This window comes from Lycium barbarum, chromosome 9 (genome assembly GCF_019175385.1).
Source record: "Lycium barbarum isolate Lr01 chromosome 9, ASM1917538v2, whole genome shotgun sequence".
In the NCBI taxonomy this organism is placed as follows: domain Eukaryota; kingdom Viridiplantae; phylum Streptophyta; class Magnoliopsida; order Solanales; family Solanaceae; genus Lycium; species Lycium barbarum.
In genome coordinates, this window is record NC_083345.1 from 108,802,491 (window position 1) to 108,816,232 (window position 13,742).

At 34.3% G+C, this 13,742-nt stretch overlaps 1 pseudogene; it reads left to right on the forward strand.

The window, feature by feature from the left end:
- The first annotated feature begins 3,436 nt into the window (after positions 1–3,436).
- Positions 3,437–4,494, forward strand: LOC132612137 (probable sugar phosphate/phosphate translocator At2g25520; annotated as a pseudogene).
- The last annotated feature ends 9,248 nt before the right edge of the window (positions 4,495–13,742 follow it).

Genomic DNA, 13,742 nt, shown 5'->3' on the forward strand with positions numbered 1-13,742 from the left:
TACTACTTTAGTATGTAAATTAATGACGTTCTTTAATGACATAAATGAGCAGAATTAAATATGAGTAATGATCAAAACTCTAATATCTACTTATACAAGTAAAGATAACAAATAATATTTCTATGCAAATAATACAAAAATAGTTAATGCAAATAGCGGTACATTTTATAACAAATTCCTAAAAGATTATCTATCTGTATTGTAAACGGAATATGCCATTATTAATAACCAAAACTCGTTCATCTATATATATAGGCAATAAAGAAATATGAGATTTGAAACTTGCATCTATATATACATATAACATACTTAATACATGTAATATTAAAATAACAATCATAAAAAATAGAATTCTCTATTGTGACAAATTCACAAAAGTATTATTTTTACATGCATGGACAACTGAAATTATCAAAGGTAAGATAGACATTACAAAGCACAAGGAGCGAAGAATGTCTATCTTCCTTTTCGTCTAGGGGCATGGCATGAACAACTTGACCCAGTAATTAGGTCAGACTTCCCGCAAGCTTTATCAAGGACTCGATTGTGGGGGGAGGTTTGATTTATTAAAAAAAATTAGGGGTAAATAATTTCTAGCCATTTAGTTTTTTTATACGATCAATTGAGGAATAGGGGGAGACCCCATCATAGCTTATTGTTTTTAGTGTTCCTATTTACCCACCTCTATATATTACACATTTGAGTTTGTTCAATCTTCTTTATAATTTAGGAAGGTATGGTGAGGCCTTCCTCATATGTCATTTTATGTTTATAAGTAACATACAAGATAGGGTTAATGTCAAATCCCAGCGTAACCCGGGTGAGTATGACTTGGGTACATATCTTTACAGAAAATAGTCATTTCAAGTAACAATTCCAATAAACTGAAATCCAAATAGTCACATGCTATTTTCATTAGTTATGAAAGCAAAAGGCTTAATGCATATGCAGCCCCCTGAACTTGTCTTTTATTTTTTATTTTTTATTTTTTATTTTTTATTTTGGCACCTCAACTAAGTGTTGTTCCTATTGAATCTCTGAACTCGTCCTCAAGTGTGTATATCAGACACAATCTGACTTACATCGTATTCTATCTTCAATGTAGCAACATGCTAATATATATTCTAATTTAATTATGTCATCTTTTAGCTAAAATTAGCAGCAATTGAGAGGGGGGGGGAAAAAGAGTAAGCTCTTAATTAAGTTGGCAGTGAAAGAGCAAAACCAGCAGAAACTGACACATCCATGACCTAAAGAATAGCTTACCACACGTCTAAAATATTACTTTACCTTCATTATTACAATTTATTTTTTACTTCTGATAAAAATCAGATTTAGAGGATTGAAAGACACACTTGAGAATGAGTTCAGGAGTTCAATAGGAACAACACTTAGTTGGGGTGCCAAATTGAAAAAAAAATGACAAGTTTAGAGGGTTACATATGGATTAAGCCAAAGCAAAAATTGTAGATATTAGAAGGCATGTGATGTCAGGTGTATCCCCTTGTTAAAAAAGGTGTAGCATAATTGGCTCCATCACTAGAAAATAATTGCTGGGAAAAGAAGAAAGATCTAAGTATTAAAGGTGTAAAGATTTTGCTTTTGCAACTTTGTCAGTGCTTAAAGGAAAGGTACTTTATTTTACTGAGTACAATAACATTGGCAGCTTTAATTTCTTATATTTATCAGCTTTTTGACTCAAGTTAAGTGGAACAATCGTAGGGATCTATTAGCTCAGTTGGTTGGCTATCTGCACTTTCACCTTATTGGTGAGAATTTAACCCCACATTGTAATCTCCTTCTCCTACCTCCTATGTAATAAAAATAATTTGAAAAAAAAAAAAGTAGAACAATCCATTAGGTGACGTTTAGTATACGTAATGAATTTAGAAGTTAGGTATAATTAGGCGATGTTTAATATACATAATTAACTTGAGAATTAAGAATAATCCCTCTTGAGAAAACCATTAGTAATTTCCTAACCAAGTAGGATGAATAATATACATAATGACTTTTTGAAGAAGAGTTGCCCTTTTTTTATTGGTAAAAAAAACTTTTTTAAAGCCAAACAGTAAAGAAAGAATTTCAGTTTCTGCGAAAATTGAATAACTTTTAAATACTACTTCAAAAAATTTCCTAAACAGAATATTCAAATATACATTTGTTTGAGGAGAAAGGGAAGGTAGCAACATTGAAAGTAGGATGAATAATTCCTCTTGAAAGAAATATTGTTTTACTCACCGAATAAGATTATCTATAATAAAATGCTGCAACACCCCTAAATATTCGAAAAATAAAAAGAAATACGGAGTACAAGTCTACAAGAAAGGAGAGGCCACTTAAAGACCTAAATGCAGAAGAATTTTTGCTTTATGAGTTCAAGTGAATACAATTAGGAGCAAATGAGGATTTAAAATTTAAAATTTATGGGTTCTAAATTTTACTTTATGTAGCTATTAAGTTGATTTTTGTATAAATATACAAGATTTTGATTGAATTACCGGTTTCTGTCGAACCCCAACTTCTCATATATTAGCCCAACGCAGATTAGGAGCATAGCTTCTTTAAATAAAGAGGTCCAAAATTCTTCATAAATTTCATAGTAATTTACCCACAGAGAGCTAAAAGATATTTTTACTATATGATTGCAATATGCTATAGAATCTGGAGACAAGATGGGCGCTCAAATCTTTACGATATGGCCTTTGATTGGATGTCTCATTTAAGCCTTAAGAAGACTGTTTATTGGCTAACTTGCCATTTATTTGAAGAACAAAATATAAAGAGATTTTAAGTTTGTGCTTGTGTATATAGAAATTAGTATGGAGGTTTGTTGTGATTCTTTGTCAAACTGACTGTGAAAGAATAAGACAAGATGACCAGCAAAAAAAAGAAGTTACAAACATTGGCTGAATTACATACCATCAGTGTCACTCAATTTAGCAATTGATAGTATGGAAATGAAAATACCAAATATTACATACTACACATTCGAGGCTGAATAACTCAAAATACAGAGGAAAATACGCTAACTTTATTTTTTTATACGATTCAATTAGATTTTTAAAAGTTAAACTCATACGAATATAATCTTTGTGTTATCTGTGTAATTTTTTTTGATGTGGAAAAATATGTTGCTTAATATGAAAAAAGATAGTATGCTATTTAAAACAATTTGAATTGGAATAGAAAGATTAAACTATTTGAATTTTTTTACTAAATTGAAAGATAATATATTTGATTTAATATTAGAAAAATCTTAGATTTGAAAATATGGCTTAATAAAAAGTATGGTTTGAGTCCTTGACGCTGTTTAACTGGGTCATATCTGATTGGATATAAAATATGAATTTTTTAAATGTGTTTTGATGAGTTAAATATGGCTATTATTAAAAAGGATAGGGCTTTAATGACATGGCATGACACCTAGGAAAGAATGAAACTTTTGAGGTATTTAGGTACTTTTTGAGGAAAATAGGGATGATTAGGGCTAGGCATAAAATACCGAAAACCGAATTACCGAACCGAACCGGCTATTTCGATATTTCGGTATTCGGGAATTCGGTTCGGTATTCGGTACTGAACTATAAAATTTAGTATTTTGGGATCAGTATTCGGTATTTACAGTTATACCGTTCGGTAATTCGGTAAATACCGAATACCGAAATTAAGTCCACTAGTGAGTAGTCCAGCCCAAATCCGAAATAAAGGCCCATTGTAAAAACATTTGAAGTGCAGTAGTCCAGCCCAAATCTCTCTTACAATGATCTACATGACCTTTTGTTCATCTTTAGGTTTCCGTCTTGTTCGTGTCTTCAAAGTTGTTGAGCCTGTTTCTTTATCTCGTAAAGTCTACCTCACTTGTATACTCCCTATTGGTGCTCTTTATTCTGTTTCCCTTTGGCTTTCAAACTCTGCTTATATCTATCTTTCTGTTTCCTTTATTCAAATGTTGAAAGCCCTTATGCCTGTTGCTGTTTATACTATTGGGATCTTGTTTAAAAAGGATAGTTTCAAGAACTCAACTATGGGGAATATGCTTGCTATTTCAGTTGGTGTTGCTATTGCTGCGTATGGTGAAGCAAAGTATGATTCTTGGGGTGTTTTACTTTAGTTACTTGCTGTTTTGTTTGAGGCTACTAGGCTTGTTATGATCCAGATCTTGTTGACTTCAAAGGGTATTAGCTTAAATCCAATTACTTCTTTGTATTATGTTGCTCCTAGTTGCTTGGTTTTCTTGTCAATTCCTTGGATTTTTGTGAAGCTTCCAGTATTGAGAGAGAACTCGAGTTTTCAGTTTGATTTCGTTTCTGGGAAATTAAATGGGTTGAAGTTCTGGTTACTTCCTTTGTTTGATGGTCCAGCTTCATTGCTGGTTCATTTTAGGTAAATTTATTGAACTCACTCATGGTGGAAAAAATTGGTGTCCTTTGATTTCCTGCAATTTTATGGTCTGTAAATTACTAGCCTTTCAAGCAGTATTGCTCTGTTGTAATCTATCTAAAGTAAGGAAAGAAGTAAACTGCACAGGATCTTTCTGACTTCAGAGAGCTTGTATCTTTGTTCTTATTTCTGAAAATGGGTTTAATATGCATTTTCATAATGTAGGAAAAACTAAGAGTCGCTGTTCTGGTTTCACAAGTTGCACTTAGCTTTATTCCAGGTACGTAATTGTGCATTTTAGTGAAACCAGCTTCCTTTCATCCTATAATCGATATGCATACTTATAAAAGAGAGGAAAATCTTGAGTATGATGAGCAAAAAAATGGTATTACCGAATACCGTACCGAACCGAAATTTAATTTACCGATTCCCGAATTATCGAACCGAAGTTTGAAAGTTCGGTATTTGGTATATACTTTCAATTACCGAATACCGAATTACCGAACCCGAACTTTAAAAATACCGAACCGAATACCGAACGCCCAGCCCTAGGTATGGTTGAGTGACTTTAATGTCCTAAATGAAACAAAAGTGATATTTGTAGAAAATTCCCTAAACTTGGGTAACCATATAGGGAATTAACTCCTTTGCTAGCTTAGCCAACTCAACTGGTATTCTTTGTTCGATTTGCCATTTTAAGTTTCATCGCTTACTTATTTTTTGGGAAGATAGACCCATAAATTATATCTGCTTTTGTAGTTTCATACTTAAACTATAGGATATTCGAGGTAACACCAAAAACTATAATATTTCATATATATTTAAGAAACCCCGAACGAAATCGATTAATGAGTTGTATTTCACGCGCCATACATGTGTCAACTTAAGTCACGTAGCATGACACATGGCATCTTTTAAGTTTGCCAAAAATTAACGCTTTTGGTCACCATCAAATATTTCACAATTTATGTTTGTTATATTCGACGAAAGCATGAAAGAAAAGATTTACCCATAAACATAAAAAAAAAAAAAAGTCTCATCAAATCCTAAAATATTCAATACAAAAAACTGTACTAAACACTAAAAATATAAAAAAAAAATTAGCAAAAATTACACTTCAAAAAATTACACCAGACTCAAAATAAATAAAATAACAGAAGCTACAAAAATTGCACCTTTAAATGTGAGTAACCGCTAATTTGCATCTTTTTATAGTTCCCATCAAATTTAGCAGACAGTATGAAAAACTAAAATAGTTAATTTTGACAAACTTAAAGGACCAAAAGTATTTGGTGCATACTTAAAGGGACTATTTTGAACCTGACCTCAAACATAAGGGGCCATTTTTATCATTTTCTCGTTTAACAATTTCTTACTCTCTTGATTTTCTTGCAATCGTAGAGAATCAAGACAGAAGAAGAAAAAAATGATGCGCACAAGATTTCTATGGTTCACATTAGGTTTCACTTTAGCTTCAGCTACAATGACACACTTCATATTCAGAGATCTTTGGGCTGATCGAATATCTCTTTCTTACCAAGTATTTTCTCTGAACGAAAATACTCTTCATTATTAGTTGTTCCTCGAGAAAAAAAATGTTAGATTTAGGCTTTTAATTCTTTTTTGGAGTATAGTTGAAGGAGAAATTCGGCGGTCCACATTGATCCTCTCCTGCCACCCTCGAACTTATCTCATCTTCACTCCCTATCCCACCACCCACCCATCCCCTCCCTCCAGAAGCGAATCCAGGAATTTAAGAGGATGGTACCATCAGGGGCGGAAAGGTGTTCGCCCAAACCCTCTAGACAAATACATACTATATTTAGGGTAATATTTTTATTTTTTATGCACATATATAAATTTTGAATCTCATAAGCCCAATACTAAAAATTGGCTCGGTGGTGTTTAGGAGGTTCAAAATTCAAATCTCAAGCACTACATTTTTATTTGCATTAGAAGAAGGAAAATGAAGAAATAAAAGGAACAAAACGTGCAGCAGAAGGTCAGCAGGGATTCGATCCCTCAACCTTGAGCCTGGAGCCTAACCAGTGCTCCATTCAGTTTAATTTGACCATGTGTTCCTTCAGTTTAATATTAAATATATTTATAAGAATTATACACATAATATACCGAGTTTAGTCGGGTTAGGAGTGAGCACAGTTTGGGCCAACCCGAAATTTAAACCGAAATCCGAACTTTTTATTAAATTTTTTTATTAAAATTTATGGACTTAGGATTGGATATGGATTTAGTACTATGGATTTTTGGATATCCGAAAATCCGAAATTTTTATACCTTATATCTAGCCCTACCTATATCATATGTGCCCAGTACTAATAAGTCTAGTTTCTAAAGGTCCAATAGACTAGTACCTAAGGCCCTGCCCATTAAAATATTAAGTCCAATATATAATTCTCTGCTAAATCAAGTATAATATAGGGTTTTCTTGCTTCTCAAGTCTCAAAAGTCTCACGTTAGTGTCACCCACGGCAGAGTTCTTTGTTATTTTTTCAGATGACTACTTAGATTTTATTTTGTTCATTTTCACTTTTTCAAAATGCTTTTATTTAGTATGGATTTACTATGTTGGACATGACTTGGATTTGTTAATCCTAATTTGAACTGGAAGGTTTTTTTTTTTTTTTACTGAGCAACTAAGATTTAGATTTACCTCTGTGGAACTAACACATGAATTTCGTTCGTAATAAGTTTGCCTAAGTCTCAAGAGTCAAATCCGAAAATTCGAAATATCCAAACCGAATAATCCGAAACCGAACTTAAAATATCCAATCCAATCCGAACTTATTTGGATTGGATTTGGATTGTAATTTCTTCAATCCGAAAACCGAATATCCAAACCAAAAAATTTCATATCCAATTCGATGCCCCGAACGCCCACCCCTAAGTCGGGTGACCATGTGTTCACATGACCCATTTTTTACACATAAATTCGCCCCTTCGCCCCTCCACCCCACCCCACCCCACCCACCTGCACCCACTAGCTTACCCATTACCCTCTCCAAACTACATCCACCCCCACCCCTATAGTATTTGTCTAGATTTACAAATGCTTTTACAATAATATTTTTCTTGCGTACCGCACACAAGAAAATAAGTAAGAACCCCACTTATTTTACTGAAAAACATTTTCCATGAAAAATATTTTTCTTCGTACCGAACACTCCCAAAATGTCACATTTGAATCCAACGTGCTAGTAAATTGAAAGGGCTAATTCTATATTTTGAAAACTTTAAGGCACTTGAGAAAACTCTTAAGTTATTTAAGGTGACCAAAGTGTCAAAATTCATAAAGCTTAAAAGAATCTCCTACCCTCTTTATTTTTTCCCAATTCTATACAGAATCAAGAAAGAATCAAAAAAATAAAAAAATGATGAGAACAAGATTGCTATGGTTCACATTAGGTTTCACTTGAGCTTCAACTACAATGACACATTTCATTTTCAAAGATTTTTGGGCCGATCGAATCTCTCTTTCTTCTCAAGTATTTTTTCTGACCAAAATACCCTTTATTATTATTATTATTAGTTATTTCTTGGGAAAAAGAAATGTTGATTTACGCTTTTAATTCTTTTTTGGAGTATAGTTGAAGGAGAAATTTGGCGGTCCACATTGATCGTCTCCTGCCACAAACTTATCTCATCTTCACTCCCTACCCCCACCATCCACCCATCCCTACCCTCCAAACTATATCCACCCTCACCCCACCCGACCCCCATAATATTTATCTAGATTTACAAATGCTTTTAGAATAATATTTTTCTTATGTACCGAACACAAGAAAATAATTAGGTATCCCCACTTATTTTCCTAAAAAATATTTTTCGTGAAAAATATTTTTCTACTAACACACACAAAATGTCACATTTGAATCCAACAGGCTAGTAGATTGAAAGGGCTAATTCTATATTTTAAAAACTTTAAGGTGCTTAAGAAAACTCTTTAAGTTATTATTTAAGGTGACTTAATGAGGCTTTTAATTAAAGGTGACAAAAAGGTTTAAAAATTGAGTTGGGGCAACTCTAGTTTTTTTAATTAAGTAGGGGTGATAAACTTTGGATTAGTCATTAAGGAGTTTTGACTTTCCCAAAAGTTATATTTTTAACACTTTGACCCCAAGCTTTATTTTTTACACTTTGCCTTCAAGTTTTGTTTTTAACACTTTGACCCAACTCATATAAATAATAAAATACCCCCTGCCCCCCGCCCCCACCCCGCCCCTTGCTCTTGTCCCCACACCCCCACAAAAAAAATGTTTTTTTAAAAAAGATTTTGAAAAGTTTTTTTTTTATATATATTTTTTTGTACCACCCACCCCCCGCCCCACCACCCCCATCCCCCCCTCCCCCCAAAAAAAATTAATTTTATTTTAAAAAAAAGTTTTGAAAAGATTTTGTTTTTGGTTTTTTGCACCACCCCAACCCATCCACCCCTCCCCCCGCCCTTGCCCCCCACCCCCACGCCCACCCCCCACGAAAAAAAAAATTTGAAAATATTTTGAAAAGTTTTTTTTGTTTGTTTTTTGTACCCCCCCCCCCCCCGCCCCACCACCACCCACCCTCCCAAAAAATATTAATTTATTTTAAAAAAGGTTTTGAAAGATTTTTGTTTTTTATTTTTTGCCCCACCCCCTCCCCATCCACCCCCCTGACCTTTCCCCCACCCCCCACGAAAAAAAATGTTTTTTTAAAAAAGAGTTTGAAAAGTTTTTTTTGTTTGTTTTTTGTACCCACCACCTCCCACCATCCCAAAAAAAATAATTTTATTTTAAAAAAAGTTTTGAAAAAATTTTGTTTTTGATTTTTTGCACCACCCCCACCCCATCCACCCTCGCCCCGCCCTTTCCCCCCACCCCCACCCCCAATCCCCATAAAAAAATGTTTGTTTTAAAAAGAGTTTGAAAAGTTTTTTTTGTTTATTTTTTGTACCCACCACTCCCTACCCTCCCAAAAAAATTAATTTTATTTTAAAAAAAAGTTTTGAAAAGTTTTTTGTTTTGGTTTTTTGCACCACCCCCACCCCATCCACCCTCCCCCGCCCTTCCCCCACCCCCACCCCCAAACCCCACAAAAAAAATGTTTTTTTAAAAAAGATTTTGAAAAGTTTTTTTTTGCACCACCCCCTACCATCCCAAAAAAAGTTAATTTTATTTTAAAAAAAAGTTTTGAAAAGTTTTTGATTTTTTGCACCACCCCCACCCCATCCACCAAACACCCCCCCCCCCCCCCCCCCCCCCCGCGCAAAAAAAAAATCTTGAAAAGTAATTTTTTTTCTTTGGTTTCTTACTCCACTCACCCACCCAAAAAAAATAATTTTGTTTTAAAAAAAAGGTTTGAAAAGTTTTTATTTTTTGTTTTTTGTTTTTTGCATCACCCACCCCCCTCCCCCCCTCCAAAAAATTTTTGAAAAGAAGTTTTGATTTAGAGAGAGAGATACCTCCTCCATATGTTGATCCTAGCAAACCCGAAAGAAGGCGGACAAAGAGGAGGCGTGGAATCGGGGAATCATTGCGAACGAGGAAAAATAAATGCTCCTTATGTTAAAACAGCTGGCACAAAAATAGTTATTTTTTGGAACTTTATGACATTTTAATATTGTTCTTTTTTAGAATTATAATTTATGTTCTTGGTGTTTGTGAACTTGATTTATATGATATGTTGATCGTGTTCAAATCACAAATGTGTGTATTCTTGTTAATAAATTGCTGAACAGTTTCCACCAAGTAATGAATCTATTGCAACAACTCTGTAACTTGTTGGGTTTTATCCAACAAGTAACAAGACTTGTTGCAGCAACTAGTATCTTGTTGGAATAGGTATCTCACTTGTTGCAACAGATACTACAGTTGTTGCAACAGATACTACACTTGCTGCAACAGATATTACAGTTGTTGCAATAGATACTACTTGATTCACCCATATTTAGTGATCAACAAAGGGAATCAATGATATTTAGTGATAAACAAAGGAAATCAACGATATATAGTGATAAATGTATAATACTTATCAATTTGATGTATTTTGAGTCAGGAAAGATGATTTACTGAGTCAGTATGCACTAAATCGAGTGATCATCAGAGTGAATTGATGTGAACTACTTGATTCACCCATATGTAGTGATAAACAAAGGAGATCAACGATATTTAATGATCAATGTATAATGCTTAATCAATTTGATGTATTTTGAGTCAAGAAAGATGATCTACTAAGTCAGTATGCACTAAAGCGAGTGATCATCAGAGTGAATTGATGTGAACTACTTGATTCACTCATATTTAGTGATAAACAAAGGAAATCAACAATATTTAGTGATCAATGTATAATACTTAATTAATTTGATGTGTTTTGAGTCAAGAGAGATGATCTACTAAGTCAGTATGCACTAAATCGAGTGATCATTAGAGTGATTTGATGCGAACTACTTGATTCACCCATATTTATTGTTAAACAAAGAAAATAAATGGTATTTAGCGATGAATATATATGTCTACTAACATCCTTAATGGATTAGATAGTAATTTCATGGATTAGATGGGCAATTCTAAGTGTATTCTTCCTAAATTGAGTGATCATTAGAGTGATTTGATGTGAAGTACTTAATTCGACCATATTTAGTGATAAAAAAATGAATCAATGTTATTCAGTATAAACAAAAGAGTTTAATGTGATCAATATCGTGAATATGTTGCAACAATGGAGGAGTTGTTGCAACATATGAGATACCTGCGGCAACATATGAGTAAGTTGTTGCAACATATGAGATACTTGCGGCAACATATGAGTAAGTTGTTGCAACATATGAGATACCTGTTGCAACATGTGAGTAAGTTGTTACAACAACTACGCAACTTGCTTAAACATCTGATCCATCTGTTGAAACATATTAGTAACTTGTTGCAACTTCTTCAACAAATGTATGATCTGTTGCAACAATTCACTCATCTGTTGCGACATATTTTTTAGTTTTTGCAATAATTTAAGCAATTTTTTGATTTTTTCCAACAAGGTGAGTAATTTGTTGCAACAACTAAGCAACTTGTTGAAACAGATTAGTAACTTGTTGAAATAAATTAGTAACTTGTTGGAACTTCTTCAACAACTGTATGCATTTATTGCAACAATTAGTAAGCAAAATAAAATAAGTTCATAAACAGATTGTTCAATAGACACCTTGGCTCCAAATACCAAAACTTAAGTAATAATTTGTTCAGCAACTGCCTTCTGGGGTGTAACAGATTTCCTTGATCTACTCCATCTCCTTCGTTTCCATCATTAGTTTCTTCATCTTCTAGTTCTTCTTCACTTTCTTCATTTGTATCTACTGCTTCTTGGCTCTGTTCTTCATCTCTTTTTGAGGGTTGATTGTTAATTTGGCTGTCAATTTGACTATATCTTTCCTCAACATTTGTTGATTCATAAATAGGTTGTCTACTTATTGCAACAAGTGTAGAACTTGTTGCACTACACTTGTTGCAACAACTACAAATCTGTTGGATATCTTCTACAAACAGAACCAAATAATCGAAGCTATGTCCAACAGATTTGTAGTTGTTACAACAGATTGTCTACTTGTTGCAACAAGTGTAGAACTTGTTGCAACTACAAATCTGTAGGATATCTTCTACAAATAGAACCAAATAACTGAAGCTATGTCCAACAGATTTGTTGTTGTTGCATCAGATTGTCTACTTGTTACAACAAGTGTAGAGCTTGTTGCAACAACCACAAATTTGTTGGATATCTTCTACAAACAGAAGCAAATAACTGAAGCTATGTCCAATAGATTAGTGAGTCGTTGCAACAGATTGTCTACTTGTTGCAAAAAGTGTAGAACTTGTTGAACAACGACAAATCTGTTGGTTATCTTCTACAAACAGAACCAGATAAATACCAGGACAAGAACAAAAAAGTCTATGTTGGATATATTTTCTTAAACCCTGAACCATACCAGGATAACAACAGAAAAACCATCTATTTCACTACAAACACATAACAACCACCTGGATTTTATCCAAACTTTTCCTAAACCCCAAAAAAAAAATAAAAAAATTCAAAACTTCCTTTCAAGATTTTTTTTTGAGTGGGTGGGGTGTGTAAAAAACCAAAAATAAAAACTTTTCAAAACCTTTTTTTAAAAAACAATTTTTTTTAGGTGGGTGGGGGTAGTAAGAAACCAAAAAAAATAATTTAAAAACTTCTTTTCAAAAAAATTATTTTTTTGGGTTTGGGGGGGGGGGGGGGGGGGGGGTGGTGCAAAAAAACAAAAACAAAAACAAAAACTTTGCAAAACTTCTTTTTTTAAAACATTTTTTTTTGGGAGGGTGGTCGGTGCAAAAAAACAAAAATAAAAACTTTTCTAACTTTTTTTTTAAAAATATTTTTAGGGGAGGGAGGGGGTGAGGGGTAGGAGGAGGCAGAGTGGGGGTTGTTAAAAAAAAATTGGGAGGGGGGCGGGGGTGAAAAAACAAATAAAGAAAATCAAAACTTAAAAAAAAATCATTTTTTTGGGGGGGGGGGGGGGGGAGGAGGTCAAGGGGAGGCCGGTGAAAAAGAAAATAAAAAAAATTTAAAACTTTTTTTTAAAAAAAATATTTGGGGTTGCGCGGGGGAGGGGTGGGGGGAGGGGGCGAAGGAGGGGGGCGGAGGAGAGGTGGGAGCAGGGGGCTGGTGAAAAAGCAAATAAAAAAATTTAAAACTTTTTTTTAAAAAAAATTGGTGTTTGGGGGGGGGGGGGGGGAGCAGGGGGCTGGTGATAAAGTAACTAAAAAAGTTTTAAACTTTTTTTTTTTAAAAAAAAATTGGTGTGAGAGGGAGGGGGTTGGAGGGATGGGAGCAAGAGGGCTGGTGATAAAGCAAATACAACAACAATAACAACCCAGTGAAATCTCACCACGTGAGGTTTGGGGAGGGTAGAGTGTACGCAGACCTTACTCCTATCAAGGTAGGACGGCTGTTTCCGAAAGACCCTCGGCTCAATAAAAAACACTCCGCCCCATACAACATAGTCGGTCTAACCACCACTTTGTAGAACTTGCCCTTAAGTTGTGGTGGCACATTCTTGTCACATAGCACTCCGGAGGCAAGCCTCCATTTCATCCACCCTGCCCCAATACGATGTGTGACATCATCGTCAATCTCCCCGCTGCCTTGCATAATAGACCCAAGATACTTGAAACTATTTTTCTTCTGGATGACTTGGGTACCAAGCCTCACTTCCAAGCCAGCCTCCTGAGGTGTTTCACTAAACTTACACTCTAAGTACTCTGTCTTGGTCCTACTCAGCTTAAACCCTTTAGACTCCAGAGTTTGTCTCCAATCCTCCAGCTTAGCGTTACCTCCGC